This window comes from Erythrolamprus reginae, chromosome 4 (genome assembly GCF_031021105.1).
Source record: "Erythrolamprus reginae isolate rEryReg1 chromosome 4, rEryReg1.hap1, whole genome shotgun sequence".
NCBI classification, from domain to species: domain Eukaryota; kingdom Metazoa; phylum Chordata; class Lepidosauria; order Squamata; family Dipsadidae; genus Erythrolamprus; species Erythrolamprus reginae.
Genome location: NC_091953.1, coordinates 19,770,608 through 19,780,883, shown reverse-complemented (window position 1 = coordinate 19,780,883; position 10,276 = coordinate 19,770,608).

The window sequence follows — 10,276 nt, the reverse complement described above, 5'->3', positions numbered from 1 at the left end:
GCATAGGCAACAACAACTGAGAGATTATTATCAAAGAAAATGAGGCCACCTGTGGTTGGGTGGGGCTGTGGTAATTAGTGAGGCTGCTATAAACAGCAGCCTGTGGGTTTGGCCATTGTGGAGGATTATCTGATCTTTGTGTTTCGTGACTGCTTTACTGACTTGGACCTTTTGTGTGCTGATTTCCCCCCGCTTTGAAACGAAACCAGGGCAAAGCATGTTTGAACAAAGGACTGTGAATTGCCTCACAGCTGCAAGCTAAGTATCACAGAACTGATAAGGGACTTGTACAAATTACCAGTTTGTTTGGAGACAAGTGCTCTTTGCTATCCCAAAAGAGGGCTTTGTTTAAGTGAATTTTCATTATAAAGAACATTGTTTTGAATTTTCAAACGTGTGTGTGTGTCTGAAATTGTATCTGTGCATTTTTGGGAGGATTCTACCAGAGAGCCCGACAGAACAGTGTGATTGGACACAGAAGGAATTTGTCTTGGTGCATATGCTTTATACTTTATTAAAACAAAACGGTGGGAGGACATAGTGGTAAGGTTGTCTAACGGTAGGACATCTTAACCTTCTTTCCATACTAGATAACTTGAAATCTGGTACCATAGCTGCTCAGTCTAAAATCCATTTTCTTCAATTGGCTTAGAGTTTGAGCAGAAGATGGGAGCACATTAAGCATCTGGTTCACATATGCTTTAAGATGAATCAAATCTCAGTTGCTGCCTAAGAAACAGCACTTCCAAAGGAACAAACATTTAAAAGGATTATAAGCAACAATAAAGCAAAGACAGCAAAGAACGAAGTGTTGACTAGGGTGCTTTCAGAATAGAACGTTCTATCTATTCAACATTCAGATCCAAGGAGATGGTGTTAAAACATAACAGATCTTAAGTTCTTTAACTTTATAGGAAAAACAAAGATGCTAGATAGGGATACCTGGCTTGGTACCAGTACATGTAACAACATTTAGAAGTCTTTGTGGACCATCAGTTGAAATGTACAAGCAGTGTTGTACAGCAGCTATTAAGGCTAGTGAGATATTGGGCTGCAATAACATCCAGATCACGAGAAGTAATATTTCTACTATATACTACATCTGGAATACCTGCATTTATTTCTAAGCACCTCACTTTGAAAGGGCCATGGAGAAAATTACAGGCAAACTAACAGAATTATGAGTTTTCTGGAAATTAAGTCCCATGAAGTTGTTTCAGGAGCTGGCCATTTTAGGATGCACTGTGGTTCTCCCTGTTGAATATTCATTAGCCGTATGTAAATAGTTGAAGTATTAACGTTTGAATATGATTGGTTGCAAATTGACCTGGAATTTTAAGTTATCGTCAGTTGGGTTTTTGTTGCAACGTAATGTCCAGGCTACTGCTGTAAGACACTATTGTTGCCCCGTTTGGCTTTTAGCAGATGGAAATTCCTGTGTATTGCTGAAGGGCCGTACTCAGGTTTAACCTATGCTAAAGTCCAGACGATCCCTAACCTAAGCACATTCCACAAAAGGCATGGTTCGGCAAATTCCTCACTCACTCACCTGTAGTGTTGTACCTTTCCAATTGGATGAACTTTGCTGCAGTATTGTACAATCATTTTGTATTGGACCTGGCTTGTCACATGTATCCTATCCTCTAGATCAGTGTTTCCCAACCTTGACAACTTGAAGATATCTGGACTTCAACTCCCGGGATTCCCCGTTGGCTGGCTGGGGAATCCTGGGAGTTGAAGTTCAGATATCTTCAAGTTGCCAAGGTTGGGAAACACTGATCTAGATGTTTGTTTATAATAAAAGGAGCTCCCTTGACCTTAATCAGGGTCGTCTCACCTTGAACAAATTCATGTCTGTGCCTTCTGATTTGGAGAACCCCGAGGCGACCCACTAGGAGCGGGGGAATGTCTGCAGGTTTTGAGCGGGAAGAAACAAAGTACAGTAGCCCCTCACCTATTGCTGGTGTTACGTTCCAGACCTGGCCGCGATAGGTGAAATCCGCGATGGGGAATTTATTGACTGATAGTACTTATTTAAGTATTTATATTGTAATTGTTTGGTAAGTTTTCATTGTTTTAAGTGTTTATAAACCATTCCCACACAGTATTTATTTTAGATACAGTATTTAAATACAGTATTTACAATTTTAGATTTATTTATTTTTTTGAAAAACCTGCCGATCGAGTTCGGTGGGCTGTTTAAATCTGCCAATCGACTTCCTCAGAAACCCGCGATGAAGTGAAGCCGCAGTAGGTGAAGCGCGCTATAGCGAGGGACTACTGTATAAAAGCTGTAACCAGAACGTTAGTTCAGTTAGCGCCTGAGTTCCTAGCGTTTAGAGCAACATTGTGTTTCAGAACTGCTTGAGAATAAAGAAACTGTTAACCACTCGTGAAGCCTCGTTCTTTTCACTCCCCTCACTGTTTATTTATTTATTAAAACTTTGAACTGTATGAAAACCCTTCTGATTCATACATTTTATGATTCTATGGAAGGAAAAGTAGAAATATTACAGAATTGTAGTTTGAATAGATATTTTCTTTGTCTTAACAAACCGTTGCTGTTTTCTGACAGCCATTTATTTTTTGTTCAATGGATTTAAATTTATTTAAATTAAAACAACCATCTACAAATCTTTCAAACCAGGTAACTTAATAGCGCTAGTTGTGCAAAATAGCTCAGGCATCAAGTACTGTAACAAGTTCTCTTTAAATACTTCTAATAACAATATAGAGTTGAAACGATGGGGTAAAATGCACAGTGATGTTTTGTTAAAACACATTATGTGAAAAAAATATTGGAATTGTTTCTAATTCCAGTAAGAGATTATGGGCATCTGAAGTGAGGATTGAAAATTGGAAATGCATTTGGCTTTCAGCCCAGCCTAAATGTAACCTCTTCCAAACTATTTTTTTACCAGCTATATTTAAGGAGAGGACGAATGCTGATGAAAGAAAAACACTATACAGTAGTACCTCTACCTAAGAACGCCTCTACTTACGAACTTTTCAAGATAAAACCGGGTGTTCAAGATTTTTTTGCCTCTTCTCAAGAACCATTTTCCACTTACAAACCAGAGCCTCCGAAACTGTAACCAGAAAAGCAGGGAAAAACCTCCATGGGGCCTCTCTAGGAATCTCCTGGGAGGAAACAGGGCCTGAAAAGACAGTGAGAAACCTCTGTGGGGCCTCTCTAGGAATCACCTGGGAGGAAACAGGACTTGAAAAGGTAGGGAGAAGCCTCTGTGGGGCCTCTCTAGGAATCTCCTGGGAGGAAACAGGGCCAGAAAAGGCAAGGAGAAGCCTCCGTGGGGCCTCTCTAGGAATCTCCTGGGAGGAAACAGGGCCAGAAAAGGCAAGGAGAAACCCCCGTGGGGCCTCTCTAGGAATCTCCTGGGAGGAAACAGGGCCTCCACTCTCCCTGTGGTTTCCCCAATCGCATGCATTATTTGCTTTTACATTGATTCCTATGGGAAAAATTGCTTCTTCTTACAAACTTTTCTACTTAAGAACCTGGTCTTGGAACGAATTAAGTTCATAAGTAGAGGTACCACTGTACTATAGTACCAATCATCAAACGTTCAATTGGATAAACCTTCAGGGCCATGTCTCTTAGAACCAGACAAAACAAGGGAGAGAAAGGACACAATGTGCCTTGCATTTTAATGCTCTACAAAGACAGAGTGAGAAGAAAAGAGCTTTGAGCAATTAATTCCATGTAGTGGGATAGCTTCCTCGAAAAACAACAACAAAGTACATTGGTATCTGGGTACTCAACTTCTTTGAAACTCATCGAATGTTCAACACATTTGCACAAGAAAATTTTGTCCCATACTTGTCGTTTGTTTGCACACAGGCTACAACTTGTCGGTGTTGGTTGCCTCATAACATGCTACCCTTTCCACCAGAAACAAAGGATGACACTAGATAGATTGATTGTAATGTATGCATGGGTTTTTTAAAAGGTTATTATCATTTTTATTATATTGTTGATTTTATTGTTGCATTTTTACTGTGTTCTTCTTATTATTGTATTTATGACTGTTGGTAGCCGCTCTGAATCCATTTTGGAATGAGTGACATATAAATACAATAAATAAATTAAATAAATTACGATGCAGTCTTACATTAAGTTCTATGGTCATTTTGTATATTTTTGCATTTTTTAATCACTATAGGTAAAGTGAAGTTTTTATTTTAATTAATCTAAGTATTCATTAATTTTTAAGTTTATTTCTCATGTAAAGTAATGATACACAACCCTATATTTTCACCAATCAATCAATTCAATTTTATTTGATTAGTCAATTGACCATATCAAAGTAGAAATAGTGACCACACCCAGCAACGGGGCAGAGAACTGATGCTCTGAGGGTCTTCCATTTATGTTTTTAATTGATTTAACTAATTTTAATTGATTGTATTGTATTATATTGCTTAATATTGTATGCCGCCTGGATTCCGCTAGGAGTTGGGTGGCTTAAAAATTAAATTAAATTAACTTAAATTAAATTAACAGGGTTCAATCTTCTCTGCATCCATTTTACATTTAAATTCTTAAATAGAATCTTTATATTTTAAAGTTATTGTACACTACAAGAAGTCTCTGAGGGAGACAAATGATTCAAAAATGTGAAAAGCAAACAAATAAATAGTCTGGAAAGTTGTAAGTTGCTTTTGCAACTGTGCATTGACTTGTCAAACTCTATTTTATTTACTATTTTATTTATTCGGGTTTTTTATGCCGCCCTTCTCCTTAGACTAAGGGTGGCTTACAACATGTTAGCAATAGCACTTTTTAACAGAGCCAGCATATTGCCCCCACAATCTGGGTCCTCATTTTACCCACCTTGGAAGGATGGAAGGCTGAGTCAACCTCGAGCCGGTGATGAGATTTGAACTGCTGATCTGCAGATCTAGCAGCCAGCTTTAGTGGCCTGCAGTACTGCACTCTACCCACTGTTCCACCCCGGCTCATATTGTAAACTAGGTTTCACAAAACAGAAAGGGAAGAAAGAGAAGTCAGAGATGGAGCCCTGCAGAGACAGTCTATTCCCTAAAGCAGGAGTCTCCAACCTTGGCAACTTTAAGCCTGGTGGACTTCAACTCCCAGAATTCTCCAGCCAGCATAACTGGCTGGAGAATTCTGGGAGTTGAAATCCACCAGGTTTAAAGTGGCTAAGGTTGGAGACCCCTGCTCTAAAACACCTGAGGGTAGAACAAGAGGCAATGGACGGAAGCTAATCAAGGAGAGAACCAACGTAGAACTTAGGAGAAATTTCTTGAAGGTTAGAACAATTTATCAGTGGAGTGACTTGCCTCCAAAAGTTGTGGGTGCTCCAATACTGGAGGTTTTAAAGAAGAGATTGAACATCCATTTGTCCAATGGTTTGTCCAACAATTCATCCAACCCAAATGGTTTTGCATTGAACTAGAAGACCTCCAAAGTCCCTTGAAGTTATATTGTTACTGGAGTGCATCTGTAGAATAGAATAGAATAGAATAGAATAGAAATTTATTGGCCAAGTATGATTGGACAGACAAGGAATTTATTTTGGTGCATATGCTCTCAGCGTACATAAAAGAAAAAGATACATTTGTCAAGAATCATGTGGTACAACACTTAATGATTGTCATAGGGGTCAAATAAACAATGAAGAAACAATCAATATTAATAAAAATCTTCGGATACTAGCGACAAGTTACAGTCATACAGTCCTAAGTGGGAGGAAAAGGATGATAGGAATGATGAGAAAAAACTAGTAGAAATAGACGTGCAGATTTAGTAAAAAGTCTGACAGTGTTGAGGGAATTATTTGTTTAGTAGAGTGATGACGTTCAGGGAAAAAAACTGTTCTTGTGTCTAGTTGTCTTGGTGTGCAGTGCTCTGTAGCGACATTTTGAGGGTAGGAGTTGAAACAGTTTGTGTCCAGGATCTTGCTGTTTCCATTGGAATAATGGATACAGCATAAAAATGCAAACTGTTTGGGATATATAAATGAGCGTATTTGAAAATTCCACCCAGAATATGCTGAAGGCATGCAGCCCTCCTTCAGTGGGTCGACCTCTAGGGAGACACAGCATGCCATGATTGCCACATCAGAATGAAGCGACAGAGAAAGTTTTCTCGATGAGGTGACCTCTGTTAAATCAGGATCACTCTTTTTATTGTATTTCACTCTTCTGACATGTGGTACAGAATAACCAATTCGCGAACGCCACATACATTAAGCCATCCTCCAACTACCATTCACTCTTGCACCATATAAGGCAAGCTTCTCATGACTTCCCTATAGGTAATTAACGGAAGCTCCATTCTTTTGCCTTTTCCTGGATAGGAATGAGAGTGAGGCGTATTTCCTTATATGGAAGTTAGCTATAGGTTTTCTTCATATTGCATACCAAGTTAAATGCTTTCCCCCGTGGTCATAGATTCTGCAGAATGCTTACTCAGCCTGGACTTTGCTGCCTTTCCATAGAGGAAGAATTAAGGTTTTATACAGCACACAATTGGGCTAAAATATCACCCTCCAGTAATATTCCATTCCAAATTTCAATGCTTAAAAACCTATGATTACAACAATACAGTGGTCCCTCGATTTCCGCGGGTTCGAACTTCGCGGATAGCCTGTACCACGGTTTTTCAAAAAATATTAATTAAAAAATAATTCGCGTTTTTTTTCCTATACCACGTTTTTTTCCATCTGATGAGGTCATACGTCATTGCCAAACTAATAATTTTTGCAAATAAATAACAACAACAAAAATTATTGTTAATAAATAATTATGTTTATAAATATCAGGATCACTAATCAATGGTGAGTACCAGTGATAATGGTGAGTAAATGGTTGTTAAGGGAATGGGAAATGGTAATTTAGGAGTTTAAAGTGTTAAGGGAAGGCTTGTGATACGGTCCATAGCCAAAAATGGTGTATTTACTTCCGCATCTCTACTTCGCGGAAATTTGACTTTCGCGGGCGGTCTTGGAACGCATCCCCCGCGGAAATTGAGGGAACACTGTATACTTTGTGCAAAAACAGAGTATTTTCCTTCTTCAAGGTCTTCAAGGGCAATGGAAGCCTTGCAAAAACCTGTTATCAAACATCCCTATTTCCAGCCGCCAAGAAATGGAAGACAACCATGAATTTCCCATCTGCTGAATTTCTTCTCATCACTCCAGGCGAAATTTGACTCATCAGAAGCTATAAGGAAGGAAACAGTTGCAGAGCCCGTTCTACAACTTTAAAGATGAGTCTTCTGGCATGAGTTATAATGCTGTGTGCAGTTGGTACATTTGAATCAATAGTGTTTAGAAAAAGCAGTACATTTTTAGAAGAAAAAACAAACAGTTCATAAAAGTGGTCTGAAAAACCCCAAAACAAAAATAGCCTGGAGGTAAAAAAAACCCAAATAAAACGCAAAACTAAACACGATAATGACCCAATGCTTCATGCAATGCATAGCTGAGCTGCAGTGAGAGCAACATCTCTGCTGTGGAACTTATTTTGTGACCTTGACAAGTAAATGCGATTTCAGCCTAATTTACCATGCTGTACTGAGATAAAATGAAAAGGGAAGAAGCATGCATATATTCCCAAGCTCCTGAAACCTGGGTGGCAAATATACATGTAATTAGGGGTGGGCAGCAGGCAGGATGGGGTGGAACGCAGTTCCACCGGTGGAAATGAAGATGCGTGCACAGCTCCAGCTGATCAGCGGCTGTCATAGAAACATAGAAGACTGACGGCAGAAAAAGACCTCATGGTCCATCTAATCTGCCCTTATACTATTTTTTGTATTTTATCTTAGGATGGATCTATGTTTATCCCAGGCATGTTTAAATTCAGTTACTTACTTCAAGGTTCAACTACTGTAATGCTCTCTACATGGGGCTACCTTTGAAAAGTGTTCGGAAACTTCAGATCATGCAGAATGCAGCTGCGAGAGCAATCATGGGCTTCCCTAGGTATGCCCATGTTACACCAACACTCCGCAGTCTGCATTGGTTGCCGATCAATTTCCTGTCACAATTCAAAGTGTTGGTTACCTATAAAGCCCTTCATGGCATCGGACCAGAATATCTCCAGGACCGCCTTCTGCCGCATAAATCCCAGCGACCGATTAGGTCCCACAGAGTTGGCCTTCTCCGGGTCCCGTCGACTAAACAATGTCGTCTGGTGGGTCCCAGGGGAAGAACCTTCTCTGTGGCGGCCCCGACTCTCTGTCCCCTTGTCCCCTTGTTCTTGTGTTCACTTTCCTATTAAAAACACTTCCCTCCTGAACCTTATTTAACCCTAACATATTTAAATGTTTCGATCATGTCCCCCCTTTTCCTTTGTCCTTCAGACTATACAGATTGAGTTCATTAAGTCTTTCCTGATATGTTTTATGCTTAAGACCTTCCACCATTCTTGTAGCCCGTCTTTGGACTTGTTCAATTTTGTCAATATCTTTTTGTAGGTGAGGTTTCCAGAACTGAACACAGTATATTCCAAATGTGGTCTCACCAGCGCTCTATATAGCGGGGTCACAATCTCCCTCTTCCTGCTTGTTATATCTCTAGCTATGCAGCCAAGCATCCTACTTGCTTTTCCTACCGCCTACCGTCACTTCCTGGATTACTGGTCTCCGCTCGGCTCTCCTTTTTCCCCCTGCTGCTGCTGCTGCTGTGTCTGCACTCCTTGCTTTTTTCCTCTTTCCTCCTTCCTGGCCTCGGTTGAACTTCCCTCTCTCCTGCCCGGATCCCCTCCATCCTCATGCAGCCACCTCCTGCCTGAGGTGCAAGCAGAAGGCGTGGGTGGAAGTGGCGCTGGAAGCATTTATGTTTCTGGCAGCACCCATTTGCCTAGCTACCCAGCCTGAGGCGGGGGGGGGCAACTCAGAAAGAAGAGCGTGGGAAACGCGAAGCAAATTGTCACCCCGGCGAGCGACACTGGTAAGGTTGTAAGTCGAGGACTTAACAGTTCACTTGAACGATGATTGTTCAAGCCACTCCCACCTGATCTCATGGCCGGCAAGCCACTCCTACCCAGTCACATGACCAGTAAGCCACACCCACAAAACAAGCCACATGCACAGTGTGGCAGGAAAAATTTTGGCTGCCCATTACTGCATGTAATAAACAAACATGGAGCTATGGTCCACATTTTCACACCTAAGAGGTCATTCCACACTGGGACAGGGGTAAAATCTAACTGGTTCACCCCTGTTCAGGTATGGTTTGGAGAATGCAGAACCGGTAGCAGCGGCAGCATGAGTCTCTGCCCATCAGCCCGGACATCGCCTTGCACAGAGAATAAAAAAGTCCACACAATGGTGGCACATGTGAAGGATGCGTACGCAAACACATAGTTCTGAACCGGTAACTTAATTTAATTTGACTTCTATGCCGCTCAATCCTCTTGTAACTTTGATTGGTCACTAAATGAACTCTTGTAAGTCGAGGACTACCTGTATACATACAAATATGTATTAGATCACGGGTGTCAAACTTGTTGCATCATGTTGCCATCACGTGTTGTATCGCGGTGTTTTTTCCCTTTGTGGAGCTGAGGTGGACACGGCCTGCACATGACGCAGCGTGGCCTGCACATGATGCATCCAGCCCGTAGGTTGCCATGGGTGTGGCCTGTATGCGACACATCTGGCCCGCAGGCCGCCAGCTTGAAACCACTGTATTAGACTATTTGATTTTGTTTGCAATGGGCAAGAGGCCCAGGACAGCAGTAGGCCCGCCTCTGATCCTTGTCACTCATTTAGCATCACTCAAGGAGCATGTGTAGCTTAAGGGATGCTACGGACATAAGCAACTTTTGGTCCTCCATGACTGTGTAACCATGATATATGTCCTCCGAATCAAGAGGTGATCTTTATGGGTTAAAACAGCATCTCAAATGTGATCGAATAAATAAATTTTAAAAATTCGATTCCATGAAGGGGGACTAGAACTCACAATCTCCTAGTTTCTAGGCCTTAACCATCACATCAGATTGACTCTGTTTAAATTTTACCAGCAATCAGGAATCATTTCACCAAATGAAAACGGTCCAGTTCTGAAAACAGTATTTATACGCTACTGGAAAAAGACTTGAGTGTCCAACGTTAAAAATTGGCTTAATGAAATCTGTAAACCCCCAGGCTTTGAGTTTGACTCATCCTAGAGAAGAGACAATGGAAGAACGAAGACGTTCTTGGAAAAAAGGTAAGAAATAAAAGCAGAATCACAGCAGATGGCACCAGCTAGTCAACTTTGGCTGATGTTACAAGAAACAAGCA